The 10,235-nt window shown below is 34.7% G+C and overlaps 1 pseudogene; it reads right to left on the bottom strand.

Annotated features, from left to right (window-relative positions):
* Positions 1 to 9,027: 9,027 nt before the first annotated feature.
* On the bottom strand, positions 9,028 to 9,882 carry LOC143389552 (small acidic protein pseudogene; annotated as a pseudogene).
* Between the last annotated feature and the right edge of the window lie 353 nt (positions 9,883 to 10,235).

Raw genomic sequence — 10,235 nt, 5'->3', positions numbered from 1 at the left:
CGAGGATTAACTCCCATGGGTAAAGTTGGCAATAATGATGGACAGGTTTGACAATTTCTGACAATTGTTCTAGCTGATTCCCTAGGAATATAAAATTGCTGTTGAATGGCAGAAGCATTTTGATGATGTAAAGCATGACTAGCTGTAGCTTCCTGAACAGGTAAGAATTTGGGGTCTAGTTAATGAATCTGCCAATGCATTGCCTTGTGACAATTCTCCTGGTAAGTTAGAATGTCCTCGAATATGCCCTATAAAATAAGGATGTTGTCTATCTAAAATCGAGTTCTGTAAAGAATTTAAATGATGAAAAATTGTAGTCTTATGCTGAGGAAGAGAAGCTGTCTCTATATGAGGAAAAATTTTCACAATATACTGAGAATCAGTATATAAGTTAAACATTTGATCTTTTAATTGGGTAAAAGCCATAATTACAGCTATTATTTCTGCTCTCTGAGCAGAGGTTTCCTCTGTCTGTTGAACATAGGTTTTATCATTAATAACTAAAGATGCTCGTCCATTTGAGGAGCCATCAGTGAAAACTAAAGCTGCTGGTTGAGGTAAAGGTTCAGAAGAAAACAATTTTGGAAAAATAACAGGGTGATTCTTAACTAAATATAACAAAGGGTGAGATGGCAAATGAAATTTAATATGACCACAATATCCCTGTAAAGCTATTTGCCAATCTTCAGAATGTTCCATTAGTGTATTTAATTGATCTCTAGAATAAGGAATCACCAAATTATGCATTTCTTTCCCAAATAATTCTCTACTTCTATGTCTTCCTTTTATTATTAATAAAGCAATCACAGTAGGGTATGAGCAAATAACATTTTTAGAAGTAACCGGCATATGAATCCATTCTAAAGGACCTGACTGCCATAATACTCCTGTGGGTGTATGAGGAGTAGGTACAATAAGAAAATCCCAAGTTTGAGTATAATCAACTCTTTGCAATTGTTGTTTATTAATAGCTTCTTCTACCTTATTTAAAGCCAATTTAGCTTCTTCTGTCAAAATATGAGAAGAACGTGGGTTAGAGTCTCCTTTCAAAATATCAAATAAGGGTTTAAGACCTGCAATAGTAAGTTTCAAAAATGGATGAATCCAATTAATATCTCCTAAAAGTTTTTGAAAAATCATTTAAAGTTTGTAAATGATCAATCTGTAATTTTAAATTTTGATGGGAAACAGTTTGAGTATTTATATTTCTACCCAAATAATTGTAAGGAGGTGATTGCTGAATTTTATCTGGAGCAATGATTAAACCAAAATTTTGTAAAGACTGTGTCAACATTAATAATCTATGATGAAGCAACTGGACATCTTTATGAGCAATTAATATATCATCCATATAATGAATAATATAGTCATCTTTATATTTATCTCTTATTGGTTGTATTGCTAATGCAACATATTTTTGACAAAGAGTAGGACTATTTTTCATACCTTGAGGCAACACCTTCCATTGAAAACGTTGATATGGCCGTTTTAAATTCACAGAGGGAAGGCTGAAAGCAAACCTTTTATGATGATCAGGATGTAATGGAATAGTAAAAAAGCAATCTTGTAAGTCTATTACCATAACATGAAATCCTTTAGGGACAGCTACTGGAGAGGGGAGTCCTGGTTGTAAGGAACCCATATCCTCCATGGTAGCATTTATAGCTCTTAAATCTTGTAATAATCTCCATTTACCTGATTTCTTTTTAATAACAAATATAGGAGTATTCCATGGACTATTAGAAGGTTCTATGTGTTTTAAATTAAGTTGTTCTTTAACCAACAAGTCTGCAGCCTGTAATTTTTCTGTTGTTAAGGGCCATTGTTCTATCCATACAGGCTCATCATTTTTCCAAGTCATTTTATCTACTGTTTCAACAATGGCCCCAATTAAAAATCCTGTTGAGCCTCTTCTACAAGAGTACTACAGAGAAAAACTCCCATTTTAAACATTATATCTCGGCCCCATAAAGTAAAGGGAAGTGAAGGAATAACATATGGCTGAAAAGTTCCTGAATTTTTGTCATCAGCCCATTTAAGTATTTGAGGGCTTTTTGCTACATTAGTAGCAGTTCCAAGTCCCATAAGTGTTGAGGGAGTTACTGTTGTAGGCCAGATTGAAGGCCAATCTTTTCCAGCTATACAAGTCAAATCTGCTCCTGTATCTAATAAACCATGATTTATTTTTCCCTGAATCTCTAGTTTTTTCATAGAATGAGAATTTTGAATTTTTTGAACCCAAAATGCCATATCACTAGAGCCAAATCCTTTTGTTTGTCTTTGTTCATTTGAAATAGCTCAGTTTCTGATAGATAAATAGGGGAGTAAAAAGATTTGAGCAATTCTTTGCCCTTTATGAATAATCAAAGTCTTCTGAGATGAAGGTTCTATTAAAATCTTAATTTCTCCAGTTAAAAAAAAACAAAAAAACTTCATTTTGGTATGCCATCTTAGAAGTTTACTAATGGTTTTGGGCAGAACAGGGAGCATAATGCATTTAGAATAGGCTTTGGAAAAGGCATCCTGACTACCTTATGGGTTCACTTTCATTTTTTCTGTGACCAATCCTTTTTTCTTAAAATTCAATCAGTAATCACCCCTGGGACAAAGGACGTCGTTGAAGGTGTTCCCACAAGTGGGCTTCCAAGGTCTTTTACATTTGAAATAGGCTTTAGTGGTGCTCATTAACATATCTTTCAGTTAGCAGCCAGGTGTGTTTGAGTGAGGCCCATTATCTTTATTGCATTGTCATTATACTATCTATTCTATTTTATACTTATTCACTGTGAACCAAGAACCCTAGTTTTGAATATGTGAACAGAGAGCTAGAAAACTAGGGGTTTATTCTGAGACCTTTGGAGAGCTAAACTGAAGTTCTGGATTTCAAAATGTTTTTTCTGAATTTGAGATACTGCTTTCCCTACATTTAAAAATCTCGGGACTCATGAAGAGAATGAGTTAAAAGCTAGCATCATCAAATTTGTGAGGCCATAAGAAATTCAAAGGGACCCTGTCTCTAAATAAAAATATTTAAAAAAGAGGTGGAAATGTGAATCAGCCTCTGGGTTGAATATCTGGTACCAAAAAGAAAACAACAACACACACACACACACACACACATTTAAATAAATAAACAAACAAACTCTAATGAGTAACAAGCCCTAAAGTCAACAGCCTATCACATGCATGAGTACAACAAATGGATTTGTGGTTCTCTCCTGATAATTATCTCAGTCTTCACTATGCAATCTGGTGACATGCTGGACTCATGACACATGGAAGCCCACAAAAGGCTTTAGAAAGAAGCTGAAACCACCATACAATTATGGAACAAAATGCCCAGGTTTTCAACTGCTGATCTAAGCCTCACTAGACTAGTTAGAGGCAGGTGAACACTAAACTGCCCCACAGAGACCCTCTGGCCACAAACAAGATTCTGGAGAGAACCAGGAAGAGTCCCTAGCCACGACTGCCAGTTTCCACCATTGCCATTCCTGTCAGCTTTAAGAAACCTTCCTACCCAGTCTCAAGATAACAAGGCACACATACCATTTCCTGGCTTTCGGGGTTCTCAGCGTTCTCCCTGTGATTTGTTTTCAGCTTCTGCATAACACAGAAAACTGGGCTCCAGATCCAGGACAGAAAGCCTACAAAAAGATTGAAAGAATGGTGGGCTCCAGACACCAAAAGAACAGAAGATTGTGGAAGCCCGCCTTCTCATCTCCAGCTGCGTGAGGATTGGACAGTTGTCACCTAAGAGACTGGTCAAGGCTTCAGGCACTGCCTCCAACCTGAGCCAAGTGGGCACAGAATCAAAGTCTGAATGAAAGGCTGCTCCATTGTCATTGTTAAAAGACTACAGATCAGGGCTGAGAATATAGCTTAGGCAGTAGAGTGCTTGTTTTGCTTATATAAGGACATGGATTCAATTCCCTGCACTACACACATACACTCCCGGAAAAATAAAAATAAATAAATTAGTAATGAACTTTGAGGACTAGGGTTATGGATCAGTGGTAGAGTGCTTCCCAAAAATGCAGGAGGTACTGGGTTGAACACCCAGCACCACATTAAAAAACCAACCAACCAACAAACTACTAATGGTATTATGTCCATCTACAACAAAAAATATTCAAGAAAAATAAAGACTGTGTATTTGACTTGTGCACCCCCACTACAGAACTCATAAACACTTTTTATATATAATTTATACATATATGTCTTCAGACAGTATATAAAACTTTTTGTGATTTCTTTTCAAGTAACTTATATTATAGATATGCTTCACAACCCTGAAATCATCCCCATGTCATATTATTATTATTATTTTTATTATTATTATTATTATTATTATTATTATTATTATTATTATTATTATTATTTGAGGGTCTGTGAATGCAGTTATTTTAAGGCAAAGTTTTCTTCCAATACTAAGACCTATTCCAGAGGGAAGTGCATTGACATTTATAACTGTTTATAAGTTTAAACAATTTGTGAAAAAATGTCTATATTTTTATTTATAAAAATGATATCACAATTTCTTTAATATTTTTTTATTTATCTGTTTTTTGTCTCATAAAAAAACAGTTTGAGCTTTAAACTCATTAGCAATGTCCCCATATCACTTCCCCCTAAAAAATTGACTCACAGATATAATTCAAATTATTGAGATTCATAAATCTTGGATCCTTTATTTTAACTAGTGAAGTCTATAGATTTTCTTTTTATTTTCACCCTTAAATGAAGCCCATTTTGTATAACTTTCTTGTTGTGTAACTGACCTCTAAAATTCTGCATATTTTACCCCCAAGTCTTATCACTTTGGACTATTGATGTCTTGATGCAGGGGATCTCAGAGTTGTCATACACAAGGCAGGAAATGGATATAGTAAGATGTAAGACTGGAGTTTGCTGAGTATGTAGATTTTGCATTACAAAATAAGTATTGGTGGACTATATGGGAGTAGGGAGAAAAAGAGCTATGGAAAAAAAGAACTTGAGCAGTAGAGGAGTTCATTTGCTACAAGTCTACAATGATAGTATGAATATAGAGGGGTAGTGTTCTTGGAAGCGGTAATAAAATTTGGGGGAAAAGAAAAAGGTAATTTTTTGCACAGTTCCCAAGAAAGAGAGCCAGGTGAATTTGTTCTGTGTTCAACTCTTCCCACCTAGGAGTGGAATTTATAGTTCATAGAGTATGTCTCAGTAAGTAGTAAAACACCATTTCGATGTAAATTTACACTTTGTCATGGCTACAAGCTGACTTTGACAATTCCAGTCACATTACATCTTTGTACTTGTTATTAATTAATTAATTAATTAATTAGTTCCATTATTTCTTTGTTCCTTTATTAATTCATTTTTTTTATTAGTTGTCATTGTTTTTACATTACTGGTAAATGTAAAATTGAATAAATATTATATAATTGAATAAATATTCTGAATGTTAACTTTTTCTTAAATATTGTTTTATGTGTTTATTCATACATTTACTTTTCATTTAAATGTTTTTATCCTTGGCCAGGCCTGATTTATATTAGACCTTAATCTTTGTTTTTGAAGACTAGATAAAATCACGTTATTCCAAATTACTCAAAGATCTATCATCTTGGCAGAACCCTAATCACCCACTAAAGTTGACCCAGTCTGGGTCAACTAAAAACTGTGTCAAAACTCCTCTTTTTTCTTATACAAAACTTAATAAATAATTCCTCTCTCACTTTTATATGTTGGAGAGCAGACTAACTTTCCAAAACAGCAGTTAATAACCTAGATGTGTTTTCCAACTAGCTCATTATTACTTTTAAAATATTTACATCCTTGACACTAAGAGTGTCACTAATTTCTTTTCTAAGTTTTGTAAGATCTCTCTCTCTCTCTCTCTCTCTCTCTCTCTCTCTCTCTCATATTACAAATTGAAATCAGATATGCTTTATTGCTAAGAAACACTCTCAGTCTTTAATAAAATATTCTATAAAGAAAACGGGTTTTGCTGATTTTCTTAGTCTCACTAAGTTGCTGAGGCTGACTGAATTTAATGTTTTAGAATATAATCTTATAGAAGTTAGCATTATATATATACCATTGTGTGTGTGTGTGTGTGTGTGTGTGTGTGTATGTGTATGTATCATTGAATACTCACCAGGAGTATATACACAATAACAGTAAAGCAAAAGTGAATGAAAAAAATGGAATGAATGAATGAATAAATAAATAAAACCAATAAAAAAGTACAAAGAGTTAATGTGATTAAAATTGTCAAATGTTGATTGTGGCCACACAAATTTGTAAAGCTACTTGGAAATGGTTTTATACTACCTACTGAAACATACTGTGTGAATTATCATTTCCACTCCAATGTGGGAAGAAATAAACACATAATCCATTCATCTGATTCTTTCTTTTGGGGACTGTGAAAGAGTTACCTTCTTCTTTTGCTTCTACCTCATTTCTGCCTCCAAAGAAACCACCCCTTACCCTCATGCTACTATTTATCCACCACTAGACTTTTTAAATCTGAACCCTTGAGCTTATCATTCTTTCCCTCTTTCCCTCACAGCACTTTTTTTCTCTACCCCTATCTACTCCACCAGTACTTTTTCATGAATACTCACTACTACATACTCAGCATCCACCAATCTCACATCCTGACCCATCCCAACCCTGCCTTTTCCATGGATCACTTGAGATCCCCTCCACTCAGATATCAATAGTCCAGAGTAAAGTCAGGTTAGGGTGTTATATATGCCGGGTTTTAGACATCATTTACATAACAATAAGCCTATAAAAAGTGGAATGTATTTTACCTGAAGTTAAAAAGAAAATCTACAGACTGCACTGTTAAACTGAAGTGTCTAAAATTCACTAATCTCAATAATTTGAAAAAAGAAATTCTATCAAAAGTAAAGAACATAATACATAAAGTGACAAATTTGAAGACACACCAAGTATATATATCCAATGAGTGTCATACATTGGTGCTTTCAAAAGACAAATTAATTTGAAATAAATGTGGTAATGAGAGATGTAGTAATCATTTATTAATTATATATAATGGTAGTATATATGTATATGTATAAAATGCATTTCATATAATTATGAGTATATGTTGCAAGAAATGATCTCTACAGTATTATTATTTTTTAAATTTTGCTGAAACACTATAAATACCTAAGTCTTGGTTTATGTATTACCAAATACTCAGGATACATTTTATACTTTATAAAGTTTATCACTGACCAACAGACCTTTTTTTTGCAATTTTTAAAAGGAGTAGAAATAAATACTAGAATTAGAACATAATGCCATCATTTATTTTTTATTTTTAATTATTTTTAAATTATATATGACAGCAGAATTCATTACAATTCTTATTAAACATATAGTGCTGGGAGCCATCAGCCAAGTAGGTATGACAATCTCCTTGCCAGCTTACTCCCATGCTGTCTAGTGGAAGGACTTCTGAAAGGTGACCTTGCTCAAGGACCAGGGCAGGATCCGTGTTTAGGGTGTTCCCCCTTTAGAATAGGGCGGTTTAGCATAATAGGAGATTAGGGTGTTCCCCCTTTAGAATAGGGAAGTTTAGCATAATAGGAGAGTAGGGTGTTCCCCCTTTAGAATAGGGCGTATCCTGCTGCTGAGTTCCTCTTGAGTGCTTAGGGTCAGACAGTATATATTTGGGGAGACAGAAGCCCATGCGGAATGGATTTTGGAGAGAGTGGATCAGGGCAGAGTGTGGATTTGGGCAGAGAACGTGGATTCCCCCAGAGCGTGTTTGTAGACGGCCGGTGTGAGTTTGGGAATAAAGAATTGCTGTTTGAATCTACAAGCTGTGTGGAGACTCGTGATTTGTGCCCAGCAAAAGACTGCGGCAATATAGAGCACAATTTTTCATTTCTCTGGTTTTATACAGAGTATATTTACATGAATTCACTTCTTTATACATTTACTTTTTATAATAATATACATCATATTCCACCATCATTTATTTTTTAATAAAGTTTTCTTAAAGAGAGAGAGAGAGAGAGAGAGAGAGAGAATCTTTTCTTGTAGATGAACACAACACAATGCCTTTATTTTTATGTGGTGCTGAGAATTGAACCCAAGTCACACCCGTGCTAAGTGAGCACTCTACCACTAAACCAAAATCCCAGCCCTCCACCACAATTTCTAACACCATGAACCCTCCTCTTCCCTTCCAACCCCCAACAGGTCATTTTGATACACACTGAAGTATGCTATGAAGCCATAGAAAAGAGTATATACCTTACAATATGAACAGATAAACTTTTGTAACTCATACATAGCTTAATAATAATAATAATAATAATAATAATAATAATAAACTTTCCATTTAGAAGACAATAAAGTATGCATCTGGTACTACTGATATCTTTTCCAAAATAATAAATAAATAAATAAATGACATCTTTTCCAAAAAAAGGGGGTCATTTGTGGGAAAAATAATGTTCTATGCTTTCTTAATATCAAGAATAAATTATTTTCAGAAGTAATATATATTTCAGTATAAAAATAAAATAGAACAAGGTTCCATGGCACACACTTCTAATCTCATTGGATTGGGAGGCTAAGGCAAGATAATCCTGAGTTCAAAACTAGCCTCTGAAATTTAGCAAAGCCCTAAGCAACTATGTGTGACCCAGTCTCTGTGTGCCCTGATTTAAATTTTCAGTAAGAAACAACAACAACCAAAAGAATACAGAATATTGATGAGGAAACACAACAAATTCTCAGCAAGTAAAGATGGAGTAGAAATTGCTGTTATTTCTTCATGAAAACTGTTTATGTACATATGGAGTACTCCTCTCCAAGCAGCATAGACCTATAGAAATCATAGTTTTTGTGTACCATGACAGTATACAGTTACATGATAGCATAAAGCTAGAGCTATACTTGTCAACACAGTGGAAATCTGGGGCCTAGGAGGAAAGAGGAGGTACATTCAAAAAAATTAAAAATGATAAAGTTTGAGAAAAATTGGTTTCTATTTTTTTGAGTACTGTATTTATTTATTTTATACAACTCTTACTCTTTACAAAATGGTTATAGTCATGCCCATAAAAGTGTAACGAATGGCATTTGAAAGCAAACACTTTGTAATTATTTAAAAGGGCCTTTTTAAAAATTATAATACAAAGGTCTGTGCTCTATAAGCAGTCCTCCACTGTGCATTATAACAATAAGGCTTACTTTTAATACAAAGACTAAGTGTTTGCGAGTTATGAACCACTGGATTTAACAAACATCATTTTATAATTGCTTTTTGCATCTTTTTGTTTTTGGGATCTTCCACTTCATCAGGGTGCTCAGTAGCTTGGAGTTCTTCAGCAGATTCTTCTTTTTCTGATTCTGAGTCACTTTCAGAATCATCTGGACTTTCAGGATCAGGTGAATCATCATCATCATCATCATCTCCAGCCACATCACCTTCTCCATCATGATCTTCTACCTCACTGAAGCCAAGTCCACAATGTCGTCGATATCTTCCTGATAATTTACTGTCCATACTTTGTTGATATTGAGACTCCAGTTCTTCATTAATTTTCTTGTCTTCTTCCCCTGTTCGAAAGTGAGATGTTGATTTATGATCTCCTATGACAAGACGACCAGTATGTACTTTTTTGCCTGCACCCATAAGTCTCAAGAATTTTTGTTTTCTCTCTTCATTGCCCAAGTCTGCTGCCTCCCAATTGCTAGATCCAAGATCGTCGTCTGGGGAGGCTGAACGCTTCACCCCGTGTGGGTGAGACTCCCTGGCAGCGCTCATCGTTGCGCGGATCCCGACGCGAAATGTCCAAAACACTCGTGGTTCTCCTCAGCCCGACACCAGCAGCCCGCAATCTGCCACCGGCCCAAGCAGCGCCACTCGAAAAATTGGTTTCTAGATGCCAGAAAGATTATTCATTTAATCAGAGTACAAAATACCACAGAAAAGCATTAAACTGAAGTTACATCTGTTAAATACATTACATGTATAATGGCTTTCAAGGAATATATATAATTTAAAAATAAAAACATATTTATTTGCCGAGAGACAAAAATAAAATTATATTACTTTTTTTTTCTCAAATAATTCAATGGAATACTGGTTATCCTTCAGGTTCACGTTATAACCAAATCTAAGCAGAGCCTGCCTCACCAACCAGTTGCCCCATTTTACACAAGGGAGTAATGCCAGACAGAACTCAGCAGTATGGCTTTCTCACCCCTCACTT

The sequence above is a fragment of the Callospermophilus lateralis genome, unplaced genomic scaffold (genome assembly GCF_048772815.1).
Source record: "Callospermophilus lateralis isolate mCalLat2 unplaced genomic scaffold, mCalLat2.hap1 Scaffold_63, whole genome shotgun sequence".
In the NCBI taxonomy this organism is placed as follows: domain Eukaryota; kingdom Metazoa; phylum Chordata; class Mammalia; order Rodentia; family Sciuridae; genus Callospermophilus; species Callospermophilus lateralis.
This window is presented reverse-complemented; position numbering and strand designations above follow the sequence as displayed.